A 15973-nucleotide genomic window follows, 5' to 3' on the forward strand; every position below is an offset into this window, starting at 1 on the left:
AGATTGTCATTGTCCAGCTAACTCAGCGCAGACTGGGAATCGTTTGCGGGACCTTGTAGTCTGTGTGCTTCAGTCAAGCAAACCATCAGGGGAGGTTTCAATGAGTTATTTTAAAAAGGTCTTCATCTGTTCTGCCTTATCAAGATGCATCTCATTAACAAAGTATAACGCATTCAATTAAAAGGACACAGTTAACAAATACAACTCATTAACCTTTTCTGCATAAATGAGGTCGAGGCTGGACAAGAATTCCCATCGGAAATCCAGGAAATTTCTGGGAGCAAATGGATTCAATTTTAATAGTTTCTGAGGAAGCTCAAACCATTCAATCTCTTCATATATTATGCATTGGGCTTAATGCATCGGCTATTTATACCATAAAACGTTAAAGGACGTCATTAAAAGGAAAGTGTAACTGTATTTTAAATAGAATGTAGCATTGCTACAGACCACAGTCCTCACTGCTACATAATGATATGGGTTTTATAGAGAAGATTTTTCAAAGTGTTTTAGCACAGCGAGTGTTAAGTCTATCCTTTGTGTCGTCCCTTAGCTAAATGATTGTTTATCCTTAAGTTTGACTGCTTTATTCTGCGTTTCAGCTCCTTGCACTTCTGGTCTGCAGTTGACATTTGCAATGAAAGCAGATTCATCTAAAAGCCTTGTTCTCACCACGATTGCTGGGGGGGGGGGGGCGGTGCGGGGGGGGAGATTCATTCTTCAAAAAGGCCCGAGTCCACAAAAATAGAATGCGAACTGGACCAGACATCATTATACCTTCTATAAAGGAGACAGGTCTGCAAACCGACGGCGCGGCGCTGTTTGACACGGATCATGTTCACAACTTTTGCTTCTGTCTTTTTATTTTCCTGAGGGGATTTTAGGAAGTTCTGCAGCTGGTGATGTGGGAGGGGGGTTAGGAAAAGGGGGAAGGGAGGACGGCTTCAGAGGACAGCAACCGAGGGGGTGAGAGAAGGCAGAGAGCAAAGAGCAGCTTGCATTTATAAAGCACCTTGTTACTTCTTTCAGAAATATCTCAAAGTTCTCCACTTGCAATGAATTACTCGGAAGCCCAGTGACTAGCATTACAAGAGATACGGTAGTTTAAAAATATATATATATTCTGGGGATGCCTTGATTTTAAAATTCTCATCCTTGTTTTCAAATCCCTTGATGGCCTCGCCCCCTCCCTATCTCTGTAACATCCTCCAGCCCCACAACCCTCCAAGATCTCTGCGCTCCTCCAATTCTGGCCTGTTGCGCATCCCTGATTTCCATCGCTCCACCATTGGCGGCCGTGCCTTCAGCTGCCTGGGCCCTACGCTCTGGAATTCCCTCCCTAAACCTCTCCGCCTCTCTCTCCTCCTTTAAGATGCTCCTTAAAACCTACCTCTTCGACCAAGCTTTTGGTCAATTGTCCTAATACCTCCTTATCTGGCTCGGTGTCAAATTTTGTTTGATAATCACTCCTGTGAAGCACCTTGGGACATTTTACTACGTTAAAGGCACGATATAAATACAAGTTGTTGTTGTTGCTGTTGTGGGCATTGCTGGCAAGGCCAGCATTTATGGCCCATTGTAAGACATGCGGAAATCGCCCCTCGTCCCGTCAAACACTTTCCAAATTTCAGTCCCATCGATCAGACAACACAAAACCCAAGGAATCTGTGAAAACTTCTTTTACTTAAAGATCAGCAAGAGATTACAAGTAAGCATCCGATAGTTATGCAACATATAATAATTCCTGTTTATACCTCGGCATACACAGAGCTATCCCTTTACTTTAAGCTCAAGCAAAACACCACATACATACTAACACCAGCGAGTGGTCAATCTGGCAGTGACTAGACGTATGATTTCTGGCAACTGACCAGGTCGTCCCGCTGTAGCAGTGAGTGTTATTTTACAACATCTTTTATACCTTAAAACTTGGCAACCCTCCCACTGTGTACGTGTCCCTAACTATATAGCATAATGGTCATCAGTTGTTTTTCAGTTCTTCTTATCAATAGCCCTTTAAGCATCCGTGGGTTCCAAGGCCAGTTACATTCCATAGTTTGAAGCTGTTTCTGTTTTCGCACTGATTCCTCAGCTCAATAGTCTGCTCCCACAGAACTTTCAAAGTCGGTTTTCCATATCTGTTGAAAGACAATTGGCAGCTTTCACAGCTTACAACCGCAGCATCTTATTTTGCAAAGTTCTCATAGCAACCAGTCTCTTGGCCTCGCGAAGCATGATGGTACATAAAATTTGGTTTAACTTTTCAGGTTACGGCAAAATTTACAGCAAATAGTGTGTTCCTACACCATCCCCTGGTTGTTCTTGAGAAGGTGGTGGTGGGCCTTCTTCTTGAACTGCAGCAGTCCGTGTGGTGAAGGTACTCCCACAGTGCTGCGACTTAAGGAGTTCCAGGATTTCAGCAACGATGAAAGAACGGCCGATATATGTCCAAATCGGGGTGGTGCCTGTCTTCATTTATTCATGCCTTTCTCTCCTTGCCTAGCCACGTACTTCTTCACCTTGTAACCTTGGTCAAGAGTCTATAAATGGCAAGCTAGAAAAAAAGCAAAAAACGAACAGCGGCTTCAGAAAAGACAGGTAGTTACACTGAATCTGCAGTGAGATATTGGGGTCAATTTTTGCCTTCGCCGCACTGGTGATAATCCCATTATAAAACCTGCCCCATTTTCATTCCATTGATTCCAATCGAATGAAAATTGAGCGGGTTCTATAACAAGCGCGTTCTCCAATCCACCAGAGAACTGACCGTGGAGTGGGACCTGGACCTACAACCTTCTGGCTCATAGACAAGGGTGCTAACAACTGAACCACAGCTGACACTCAAATCGTAATAAAGTTTATATATTTTTAATATCTATTGTGAAATTTTGTTACTGATTTCTACTTTCCCCAAAACCCAGAGAGGAGATACATACATATTTTCTATGTCCCGCAGGTTCTCTTCACACGAGAGACACTGGTCAATCTGCAATTTAATTTATTTATTTTATCGCGGTCTCGTATCGTGCTTTTTTTTTTGTTTTTTGCTTATTTCCTCTTTCCCCCCCCCCGATCTTCTTTTCCTCTTTCTTAACGGTGGGAATGTCAGGGTTCGTACAGGTAGCAGAGAATAAAATAACTGGACCCGGGGTTAGGTCCAAAGAGCTGAATCAGTCGCAGCGAAGGTATGGAGATAGCTCCCTGCCTGGAACTCGATCCCGTTTGGGATGTGCTTGATGCAAATCAGGCTGCAGACTCCCACTTCCAGAGGAGCAGCTGAAGGTTATCCCATGACTTTGCCTACATTGATTATGGTTTTCACCTCACTGCGGCTCTGGGATAAGCTCGTCTTAAAATAATGTCCTTTGTGTACAAAATATTTTAAAAGGGCGCGGCTGCTGCCAACGAGCTGCGTAGAAGCGTTCCGCGCCCGCGCGCTTCCGGCTCGTTATGGGAGCAAACTCGTTTTTTTAAAAAGCCGGGAAGGGAGTGGGGCTCATTTTAAAAAAAGCAGATATATCATGCTTCCGGTCATTGGAGCTTCCAGATTAAAGCGCAGCATCGCTTCTGCGTAGCTTCCAGGCGTTGGCAGCAGTCACTCCGATTTAAAAAACTAGCTGACCCATGTGGAGTTGATATTATAAAATATTGAACAGAATTTAAAAAATAGACTACAGTGGCATCCCAGACATATTTGTATCTGGTTTGCATTCTAAATCAATTTACATTCAACATTTAGTCGTTCCTCTGTAATATTTGGCTTGTGATTTTCAGTTTACTTTGCTACTTAGCGTAATTATCCTTCTTTCATGATCTTTCCAACTGCTTTAAAATGTGTTTACTTGTGCAAAATTACATTGTTCTTTGCATTTAATGATCCATTCCACATCTTGACAGCGTAAATTGTTATTGAATCACTGAAATAAAAAAAACTGAAAATGGTGGAAATGCTCAGCAGGTCAGGCAGCATCTGTGGAGAGAGGAACAGAGTTCACGTTTCAGGTCGATGACCCTTCGTCAGAACTGGAAGAGGTTGAGTGTTTTCCAGTTTTTTCTCTTTTTTTTAGTCAAAAATTTGTGTCGTGTGTCCACCTGATACAAAGCTACAGCTGAATGCACTGGAGCTGGGAGGAGGTAATAAGGAAGAGCTGTAAAGAATGGGGAAATACACTGCCTAATGGAGGACTAAGGCGTACAGACTAGAAGGAGCCTGGGTTTGAGGTCAGCTGGGGCAGTAGTTATGAGGCTACAACTGGCCGCACTGCTTCTGGTCTGGATCGCATAAACGACGGTGAGATACCACAGGGCTGTAGGCATCTCCCCGTGCAACTAGGAACATAGGAGCAGGAGGAGGCCATTCAGCCCCTCGAGCCTGTTCTACCATTCAATGGCTGATCTGTGACCTAACTCCATAAACCTGCCTTTGGCCCATATCCCTTAATACCTTTGGTTAACAGAAATCTATCAATCTCAGATTTAAAATTAACAATTGATCTCGCATCAATTGCCGTTTGCGGAAGAGAGTTCCAAACTTCTACCACCCTTTGTGGGTAGAGTGTTTTCTAACTTCACTCCTGGAAGGTCTGGCTCTAATTTTTAGACTATGCCCCCTAGTCCTAGACTCCCCAACCAGCGGAAATAGTTTCTCTCTATCTACCCTATCAGTTCCCCTTAATATCTTGAAAACTTCAATCAAATCAGCCCTTAATCTTCTAAATTCCTTCGCTGGATCAGTGAAAGAGCTATCTAATTAGTCCCAATCTCCACGCGCACCGCCACCACCCCCCTCCCCGCCCCACCCCTCACTGCTCCTTCCCCATAGCCCTGCAAATGTTTCCTTTTCAAGTATATCTCCCTTTTGAAAGTTACTACTGAATCTGCTTCCTCCGCCCTTTCAGGCAGCGCGTTCCAGATCACAACTTGCTGCATAAAAAAAAATTCTCCTCGTCTCCCCATTGGTTCCTTTGCCAATTATCTTAAGTCTGTGCCCTCTGGTTATCAGCCCTCTTGCCAGTGGAAAAGGGTTTCTCCCTATCTACTGTATCTTAATTACATTTAAGTTAAAAGTCTTCATTTATCAAATTGAAGGTTTTCAGGAAAAATAGAAAGTAACAAATTGATAGCAAGCTTCAGCAATTAAATGGTTAACTGTTCCCTTTGGGTAAATATCTGGAATGCTCACATAATGACATTGCACCAACTAGAAACACAACTACAAATGGCTTCTAGTCCCAATTGAGCACAACTGTAATCTCTTCCTGTGTTTCCTCTCATTCATTCTGTGGAGGGCCAGGGATAGAAATGAAGTTATTGACAGCACAGTGCAGGACATGGAGGAGAGGAGAGACCAAGGTTTTATCCCGAGAGTAGGAAGTCAGTCATGGGGGAGCGGTGAAAATCTAGGCCATGGGGAAGAAGAGTCAGTGATGAGGATTCATCAAAGTGAATGCTGGCACCACTGGGCAGGGAGGTGGGGGAGGGAAGAGGAAGTTGAAGGTCATGATCAGACAGAAGAACAGGCAATGGCAGGGGAGAGAGGCGTCAATCCTGGGAGAAAGAGGCGGCACAGCGAGGCATAAAGCAAATTTTTGCTCAGAGAGAGAGAGAGCGAGAGGGAGAACCGGGGAACTGTTTGAAAATCTGAGACCAAGACAGAAGGAAACGATTGGCCGGGAATTTCCTGGGATCTGCTCCAGCTCTGCTGCTGTGACTTTGGCGTAAGTGCGTTGGAAACGCTATTTACACGTGTCAGCGTGATCCCTGGCCAGGTTGCGGCGGCAGAACTGGGGCAGCTCCGAGGAATATTCCCGGCCAATGTCTTGAACGTGACAGAGGCACAGAGGAAAGTCACGGTTTTTTAAAAGCCAAGCTTGATCTGACCACTTAATTCACTTCAATTCACTCCGACTCTTTGCAACCCTGGTCCTGTAATTTGGTCAGCAACAGGGCTACTATTTTTTTTTAAATGACAGCTATTGATGGTGTGTGTTTGCGTGTGCGAGGGAAGGGAGAGGTAGTTGAAGAATAATGAGAAGTGACACCGAGCAGAGTGACAGCTGTTAGTAGCAGCAGACTTGCATCTGACTGACCTGATCGCCCCTCTAGTTTGATGTCAACTATGGCTCAGTTGGTAGCGATCTCGCCTCTGAGTCAGAAGGTCGTGACAGCAGATGAGTTCTTCCCGGGTCTCCTGGACAATATTTATCTATCAACTAACATCACTAAAAACAGATTATCTGGTCATTATCACTTTGCTGTTTGTGGGAGCTTGCTGTGCGCAAATTGTCTGCCGCGTTTCCCACATTACAGCAGTGACCACTTTCAAAAAGTACTTCATTGGCTGTAAAATGCTTTGGGACATTCTGAGGCCATGAAAGATGCTATAGAAATGCAATTCTTTCTCTCACAGTTGGAGTTCGCGAGTGAGCTGCCATAATTTTCCATCCATCGACTGGAATGGGCTTGCATTTATATAACACCTTACGACAGTCAGTTTCGATTTATAGAAGTAATTGTGAGCCATTCTCCACCAGCAACGTTCCACAGACAGCAAGGAGTTGAAGGGCCACTCAATCTGTGTTTTTTGGCGGTATTGTTATGTATACGCTTGCTGTCAACATTTTGCATGTTTTCGGGGCACTGTCCATGTTAGCGAGGTGAAATCAGTGCTTCTCGAGGGTTTCTCCTGCTCTGCCTCACTCTCAGGCCACTCCCGGGCTCCTAACCTCCTGTTGCTACTGTAAAAGATTGAACACTGGAAATTCCCATTGAATCAGGAACTCCTGCCCGCAGTATGGAGCAGAGTTCAGTTAGAATCATAGGCCCAGAAATTCAGTTTGGGGCGGCCAGCTCGCTCGCGCCCAGAAAGTACCGCTGCGTGCGGAGCCAGTTGCGCCCGCCGGAAATTCAGTTTCAGCGCCCCAACTCGAAGGCGGCCGCTATTCAAGGGTTTCGGCGCCCCCGCTTGGGGCGCTGAAACTGAATATCGGCGCGCTAGGTGCCGCAGCGCCACCCGCTGCGGAGCGGCAGGCTGCGGTACTGCAGGCCTTCCTCCCTCTCTTAAGGGGGAGGTGCCTGCAACAGCGAGATCGCCGCTCGCTAGTGCCGGCAAATGAGCCCGGCACCACGGAGAAGTGCCGGGCTCCCGGAAAACAGCCGGCAATGCCGCGGGGGGGTGGTGGAGGAGGCCGGGGAAGGAGGTGCGGGCAGGCGGCCGCCGAAAAAGCGGCCGACTGCACCTCCGCCTTAACTCGCCCCACTAATGCTACAGGACGGCCCCGTTTTCTGATCGCTGTTTGCGGCCGCTGCGGAAGAGGCGGCCGCAACTAAATATGGCGGTCGGGCCGTAAGCGGGGCGGTAGCGGGGCACTGCGCACACCGATGACGTCATCGGTGGCGGCGCAGCGCTACTGGCTAACGCCGCCATTACCGCAGCGCTGAATATCGGCGAAAGCTCAGCAAGTGGCGCAAAAGCCCTCTTTGGGCGAAAACTGGGCGCAAAGCCTACTGAATTTCTAGCCCATAGAATCATAGAATGGGTACAGCGCAGAATGAGGCCATTCGGCCTGTGGGGCCTGTGCCGGTTCTCTGCAAGAGCATTTCAGCTAGTCCCACTCCCCCACCCTTTCCCTGTAGCCCTGCAAATTCCTTTCCTTCAGATACTTATCCAATTCCCTTTTGAAACTCGTGATTGAGTCTGCCTCCACCACCCGTTCAGGCAGTGCATTCCAGGTCCTAACCACTCGCTGTGTAAGAAAGTTTTTCTTATGTCACCTTTGGTTCTTTTGCCAATCACCTTAAATCTGTGTCCTCTGGTTCTCGACCTTTCTGCCAATGGGAACAGTTTCTCTCTATCTACTCTGTCCAGACCCCTCATGATTTTTAACACCTCTATCAAATCTCCTCTCAATCTTCTCTGCTCCAAGGAGAACAACCCCAGCTTCTCCAGTCCATCCACGTAACTGAAGTCCCTCATTCCTGGAATCATTCTCGTAAATCTTATCTGTACCCTCTCTAAGGCCTTCACATCCTTTCTAAAGTGTGGTGCCCAGAATTGGACACAATACTCCAGTTGAGGCTGAACCAGTGTTTTATACAGGTTCCTCATATTTTCCACACTTTTGTACTCTATGGGGCAAAAATTCGGTTGGTTGCGCCACCCATTAGCGCCTAAAGAGGTCTAGAAGTGGGGTGCTAACCAACTAGCGCCCGGGCGCAGCGAACCCTGCGCCTCTTCCCAAATTGAGCGGATATTTAGCGCCGGTGCTAAACCGTAGCGCCCGCTCACCGGCGCACGCAGATCATGACGTTATTTCAGTGTGCAACGCCCTTGGGGCACTCCGGACCGGAAATTCAGTGGCACCCCCCTCCGTTCTGCCTGTCGCTACCAACGACAGGTTACCTTGAACGTTTCCCAGTTGCTGTCGGGCTGGGGGGGGCGCTATTTAAAGGGGACTCTTCCTGGATTATTAGTGGTAGCCATTTTTGGACCACACCTTCTGTGAGAGAGAGAGAGAGTTGCTCAGAGACAAATGGAGAGCCATTTCTGCAGTGAGCCAGCGCTGGCTGAGGAACTTTAGCCTTCTGATCATAACTTTGCAGTTGGTAAGCTTCTCAACCGGCATATCATTCAGTGCGCACTTACTATGGGGGCTGCATTGGATGTCCTTCTCAATCATATTGACAGGGCACAGGGATAGAGTGGCAGGCATGGCCAGACGGAGGAGGGCCAACAGACGTCGGCACACGAGACCTTACGCTGCCAGGGTTTTCCGCCAACAGTTTTCGTATATCAACATGTCGGAGGAGCAGTGTTTCCGAAGGCTGCGCTTCAGTAAGGAGGTGGCCACTGAGCTCTGCCATCTGCTTCAGCCAGATCTGCAGCCTCAACTAAGGTGCAGGACATCTCTGTCGGTGGCTGTGAGGATCACTGTGGCTCTAATCTTCTATGCCAGCGGCTCCTTTCAGGCCGCTGCTGGGGACATTGCCAACATCTCACAGTTCGCGGTGCATTGCTGCATCCGTCAAGTAACTAATGCCCTCTTTAAAAGGAGACGGCAGCACATCTCCTTCCCAATGACCCCGGACAAGCAGCGAGAGCGCGCAGAGGGCTTCGCAAGGATAGCAGGCTTCCCCATGGTGCAGGGCGCCATTGACTGCACGCATGTGGCTTTGCGGGCGCCTCTAGAGAATGCGGAGGATTTCCGCAACCAAAAGGGGTTGCATTCTTTGAATGTGCAGCTGGTCTGTGACCACCGACAGCTGATACTCGCTGTGAAAGCCCGCTTTCCAGGCAGCAGCCACGACGCCTTTATCCTGCGCCAGACTTCTGTGGCAGACCTTTTCGAAGTCCCAGCTCACCAAGGAGGCTGGCTTCTCGGGGACAAGGGCTATCCTCTCTGCCCCTGGCTGCTGACCCCGCTCCGTTCGCCCAGCACCCCTGCTGAAGAACGATACAACGAGAGCCATCAAGCGACCAGCAACATCGTGGAGCACACAATCGGTGTGCTGAAGCAACGGTTCCGCTGTCTGGACCATTCCGGAGGAGCCCTTCAGTACTCACCTGAGCGAGTCTCCCACTTCATGGTTGTGTGTTGCATGCTGCATAACCTGGCAATCCTCAGGACCCAGCCAATGCCACCAGGCATTGAAGCACCAGCAGAGGAAGAGGAGGTGGAGGAGGAGCAGCACCAAGACGGGAGGGAGGCACAAACTGCAAGGGCCGTCCGTCAGAGGCTTATAGCAAGTTGCTTCTAGGCCCCTCTGAGGGAATGCTTTCTGCCATTCCAAGAACATGAATGGAACCGTTCTGCTACCCCTAAGCCGGTCAAGGCAACAATTTGTGCAAAGAACAGACATGGACATTGTGAATAAATAAACTTCTTTATTTAACAAACTGTGTATCCTTCCCGCATGACAAAGCAATGGAAACAAACACCAAAACAAACAGACTGCCACATAACTGGCTCTCACACCCTGGAGACAATGTCCAAAACATAACCAACATTCAGACCAGCATCCTCGGCCTTGAATGAAAGAAATAACATAATTTAGCAGCACCTCCTACTTTTTGCCCCTCGATTCTGATCTGCTTCCCTTGCGGAATTGCCCCCTACCCACCCTGCAGCTCCTCCGTAATGGCTCACCACCACCTTCTCAAGGGAAATTAGGGATGGGCAATAAATAGCAGCCTTAGCCAGTGACGCCCACATCCTGTGAACAAATTTTAAAAAAAATTCAGCCACCTGATTTTAATCATCATTTATCTTGTGTTGAATGCTCACTTCTGTACGGGTCCCCATCCTCTGTGACTGAGCTGAGAACTACCCTAACTGTGGAAGGAGGTTTTGATGTTCAGACAGAAACCTGAACTGCCTCACAGCCAAGCAACCAAGACACTTGAAGGATACAACTAGGATGTCATAAAGATAGGGACGCAAATTTTTATTATTAAAGAGGCACTATTTTGGCTCATGCAGAGAGATAGCTGGAATAGAGGACCCCACAGTACAACCTGAAGGATCAAACCTTCCTCGCAAACTGAGGACAACCAGCAACTGCCTCAGAACCGGTCATGGTAGATGCTGCCACCTTCTCCAGAGATGGAAGATTAAAGCATCCCCATCATGCGACTGTGGAGCTCCTGATCAGACCCTGGAGCACATCATTGAGCACTGCCCTCAGAGGAAATTCGCAGGCAGCCTACAAGATACCCACGCTGTTACACCAGAAGCTTTGGCCTGGACATCTGACTTAGATATTGACATCTGATTTGCTTTGCTACTACTATACGACAGAAGAAGAAGTTGGAATAGTCAAGTGTTATATTCATTGCGTTCAGAAAAACAGCAATGTTTAGCAAGATAGAGAAATGTGTTTCAACCCTATTTGTTCCAACATTTAGCAAACACAGAAAGAATCTTTGTCAACTAACAAAGATGGTGTTTGTTTACTGAACCATGTTAGTAGGGTGCTACCGATAATAAAATATATATCTTATGAAGAGGAAGATTACATTCATATATAGTTGCATCACCTGCAGGTTCCCCTCCAAGTCACACACCATCTTGACTTAGAAGTATATCGCCGTTCCTTCATCATCGCTGAGTCAAAATCCTGGAACTCCCTCCCTAACAGCACTGTGGGAGCACCTTCACCACACGGACTGCAGCGGTTCAAGAAGGCGGTTCATCACCACCTTCTCGAGGGCAACTAGGGATGGGCAATAAATGCTGGCCTCGCCAGTGACGCCCACATCCCAGGAATGAATAAAAAAATAGTTCCTTGTGTTAAAGCAGTCTTTGCTGTATTATGGAGCTAGAAATGAGGACAAAGGAAGAAATAATTTCCCATTTGGAAATTTCTGGAATTTCAATCTTTCAGCCTTGGTCATTTGGTTGTTGACTATGTTAGTGAATAAGAAGACATTTTCTCCTGCAATATATTCAGCTTTAGGCCTTCATCCTTACCAACAGACAACAGTGTAACTTGTCATTGTTGTTCTGTACTCACATTTTGAAAATCAACACCAGCACCAAACTCCACCATGAGTTTAGCCAGTTCCATATCTTTTTTTCTGCAGCAGACATGCAAGACAGTGTGTAAGGTTCACAAAATTTTGGCAGCCCCCGAAGATTATTTGATTAAAGAAAACCTGGTTGGAATGTACTTTAAAAACCCAGGACATCAAAGATGGCTGTAGCCGGCCCCGTGGCAAAAGAGAAAGACAGCCTGTATGAATATGAAAAGAGAATCTCCCAGCACTGGCTGATGAAAGGATTGAAAAAAAACCAGCTTCTGAGTACTTAAGTACTTGAAGCTGACAATCAACTGCGGTTAGGAAGTTTCAACACGGAACAAAGGACTCTGTTTACACAAGCCCTCAGCAGTGTTGACTCAAGGGCTTAAGTGGTTGCTGTCAATCAAGTTGCGGTTGGGCTGTAACCACAGGACAAAGGATTGTTTACACTAGCACTTAAGTACTGTTTACCGAGCACTCTAGAAACCAGCGGGACATTTCAAACTGGGACAGCTCCATTCACAAACCAGTTAAACGAATGGGAAACGCATTCAAACCCATTACAGTCAATGGGGCCAGATCGGTCCCTTTTGTGTAATCCAGATACGTCCAGATTTGGGCGCGAAGATAAGGGCTCCCAATGGGGTATAAAGGTAGCCTCTCAGGAAGCCACACTCTCTCTCTCTACCGCCTCACCTCCGATGCCCTGCCTTCAAGAGGATTGCCACAGCTCGCCCAAAGAAGTGGAATACCCGCAGTTACTTTTGAATTACTGGGGTATCTCTACTTCGGGCGGTGAAAAATCCAAGGCAGACCGCAGGGCACAGAGCAGGCATTTCAACATCGTAAACTGGTGAGCATAAACTTTCTGGCCCATTACAAGGCAACCTAGATAGGTATAAGGGATGGGAACTAAAGGGGAATTTTGTTAAATTGTCATTTTTAGTCAATTTTCCCTCGATGTGTCCGTCTTTTCTTCTCCCCGTTAAGTAAAAGTGTGCTGTATTCATAATTATTTTCACTGTATAGCAATTTATTCTTTATTTCAATAAAACATTGGTTTTCTTTGCACCAAACCACTGGTCTCGTTTTGTCTATATCGCTACTGAAATAAGTCTGGCGGTCAGAACCAAAGGGGAAGTGATTCGAACCACACGGGGCTGGAACTGCTCAGGCACATGGCTGACTGACCAGGCAAAAACCCCAAACCAAAACCCCTTACACTTTGCTAGCATATTTAATTCAATGTCATTAAAAACTGATCTGCATTGTATTTAGGCTCATTTGCAGAGGTGAAATTGCTGAGTTCTGCTTGTGATTAACTTCTTATTATTTCAGCAGCGGATAGATAGATACTAGATCAAAGAAATTGTAAACTGGCAACTCTTTGTCAAAGATGGCGACCATTGTGTGGAAATGTGAATTAGTCTTTATGACTGTACCGGCGCGAGTGAGGAGGCAAGTTCTCTCGCACGTTTCACAGACTGTGGTCGACAAGCTGCTGCTCGTTGTTGTGCTGCTGTCACCTGCTTCAGGAGATCAACACACTGTCAGATATCACAGCTCGCCGGCTCGTTCAGTCAGCGATGCGACTTCCTCAGCTGCCAACGGTGATATTACATAAAAACAGAAAATGCTGGAGATACTCAGCAGGCCAGGCCAGCATCTGAGGAGGGAGAAACAGAGTTAACGTTTCAGGTCGATGACCTTTCATCAGTTCTGAAAGGTCATCAACCTGAAACGTTAACTCTGTTTCTCTCTCCACAGATGCCGCCCTGGCCTGCTGAGTATCTCCAGCATTTTCTGTTTTTATTTCAGGTTTCCAGCATCCTCTTTTGTATTAACGTTGATATTATGTAGCTTGAGGTTGCACTTGAATAGTGTCATGGGATCTTCTACATCCATCTGTCAGGGCTGACGGGGGCCCCGGTTTAATGGCACACCCGAAAGACGACACCTCCGACAGAGTAGCACTCCCTCAGTACCGCGCTGGAAAGTGTCAGCCTAGAATATGTGTTCAGGTCTGCTGTCGGGGGACTTGAACCCACAACCTTTGGACTCAGGTGAGAGCGCTACCACTGAGCCAAGGCTGACACTGAGACCAGTGCTCTGGTCAGACCACAACTTACATACTGAAACCAGTTCTGCTTGCCAGAAATAGAGAAATTTATAGACTGGAGGCGGTGCAGAGAAGGGCCAAGTTTCTGATTGCTAATGCAATTTGAGTTACAAGGAAAGACTGGAGAATGTTAGCTTTGCATCCTAGGAAGAAGGCATCTGCGAGATGACCTTCTCGAGGTATGTAAGATAGTTAAGGGAATGGAAAATGTAAATCCAGAATAGTACGTTAAACTGGGAGAGAAGGACAAGGTTCAAACTGGGAAAAGTTAAATTTAGGGCTAGTATCTGTAGATTCTTCACATAAAGAGTGATCAATACACAGAATGGACTCCCAGATAAAGTAGTGGAGGTAAAAACGCTGGATGCTGCAATGGGTGGAACTGTAGGGTCTTAATGGTTTAATTAAGATGAGCTGAATGGCCTTCCCTATTCTTTTGAGTTAGTTTAGTTTAGTAGGGTGAATAAGTCTCCATAACACCTTTCAACATGATGGGTCTAGGATAGGTCATTTGGTCCATTTAAATTCATTTCACCTTTGCAAACTAGAGGTCCATCCAGATATTGATCACTATTTGTCTGAAGAACTTCTTGACATCAGTTTTAATTTGCCTTTTTACCAGTTTGAGTTTGTATCTACTTGTCCTACTTCTCTTTAGCGTTGCAAGGTGATATGATAGCAGCAATTATGAGGCAATAATCTAAGTGGCGCTGATGGTGTACAATCGGCCAGTAGCACTTCTGCCCCTCATCATAATAAACTAGGCTGCCACCCTGGTTAGTGCAGTACTGAGGGAGTACTGTATTGTCAGGGGTGCCTGTTCAGAGGGGGGCTGTTGAATAACCCTTGGTTACTCAAAAGACCAGCGTGCTTTCCCAGTGGCCGCAGCATTCTTGCTTGATCAGCTTGCACAGTCAAGATGGAAACAAAAATTATAGTTAAACCTTACACCTGAATAAAAAAATTCTAAGCCATACACAATATTTTAGTTCTTTCAAGTCCCAAGTACTTGTAAGTGTTTTATTCAATTTGAATCAGTGAACATGGGTGTGAAGTAGCGAAGTTGCATTCAAATATAGTTCCCTTCAAGTACAAGTCAGCCTTGTGCACATTTTCAGAGCACTTGTTAGCTCAGCTCAAACATGGTTCTCACTATTTCTTCTTTGGTCTATTGTAGCTTCTTAATGAGCGCAACGTCTTGCAGCTCTTCTGCGATGAACAAGATGGGCTCTGACAATAGTACTCGATCTTTGCATGCATGGCCGCTTCTTCGGCTTGCCCGTATTTCTGCGCCTGCGCCTGCGCTTGCGCCCACACCGCTTCATGGTTCAGAGTTTAGCCACTGACTTTCTTTTCTAAATGTTGCAATTTCCAGTTTTAAAGTTTTTTCATACGTCTGGCCTATTGTGATGTCATCGTGATTTTGCAGTTTTCCACTGCCTTGTAAGGCCCATATTTGCCATTAACCACGAGGCGCTCAGTGTTGATTGTGATACGAGCGAGTATCATTGCCTTATAAGGTATTGTTGTATAAAGCTACTATAGTTTATCCTCCAGGCCTACACAATGGGGTTAAAACTCACAAAAGCATATTTACACTTCCAATATATACTTCTCACCAGTGGATTGTTGAGTACAATCAAGTTTATGTGCCATAGATTTGCCAAATCTGGTTGGAGGCATTCCGGAAGGTCTGATCACGTGACGTCTGATCACGTGACACCTATCAATGTGCAGGCAGGCACCTGAGTCTGTTCTTACCGCTTAATTAAAATTGGATTTACCTTTACCATACCATTAACAGTCTCGTCCGCCTCTAAAAGATTACCTCTCGGGATGAAAAGCCTATGTTTCGCCAGTCTTTCCTCATAACAGACCTTTTAAGTCCGGACTTCAGCCTTTGTGGCTCTCCTCTGTGCTGCCTCCAGTGTTTGAATAGCTCCCCTCTGTCCCCGGTGGCCAGATATAGTGCTCAAAGTATGGTCTGTCCAGACCCACTGTACAGTTAGAGACATAGAAACATAGAAAAATAGGAACAGGAGTCGGCCATTCGGCCCTTCGAGCCTGCTCCACCATTCAATAGGATCATGGCTGATCCTCTATCTCAATACCATATTCCCGCTCTCTCCCCATTGTTTGATCATTGACTTTCTCTAAATTGTATTCTATTGGTTCAACATTGTCAGCTTTGCTGATCTGCATTGGTTGGAAAATGTGAGCGCCGCAGTTGCTTAGACCCCTGGCTTTTTTCGCAACTTCATCCTAAGCTATTTGAAGTCAATTCACAAAGTTACATGTGTTTCCTTCCAATGAGTAGCAGTTTACAGCTGTCATTA

General features: G+C 46.4%; 1 long non-coding RNA gene across 1 annotated transcript; it reads right to left on the minus strand.

Annotated features, from left to right (window-relative positions):
• Window positions 1–1664: 1664 nt before the first annotated feature.
• On the minus strand, window positions 1665–3466 carry LOC147116722 (uncharacterized). The gene is made up of 2 exons (XR_015078619.1): window positions 2937–3466; window positions 1665–2554 (listed from the first exon to the last, which is right to left on the minus strand). It is a non-coding gene; the product is annotated as an uncharacterized LOC147116722 (long non-coding RNA).
• Between the last annotated feature and the right edge of the window lie 12507 nt (window positions 3467–15973).

This window comes from Somniosus microcephalus, chromosome 6, assembly GCF_052327205.1.
Source record: "Somniosus microcephalus isolate GS21.2 chromosome 6, FLI_Smic_1.0, whole genome shotgun sequence".
In the NCBI taxonomy this organism is placed as follows: Eukaryota; Metazoa; Chordata; class Chondrichthyes; order Squaliformes; family Somniosidae; genus Somniosus; species Somniosus microcephalus.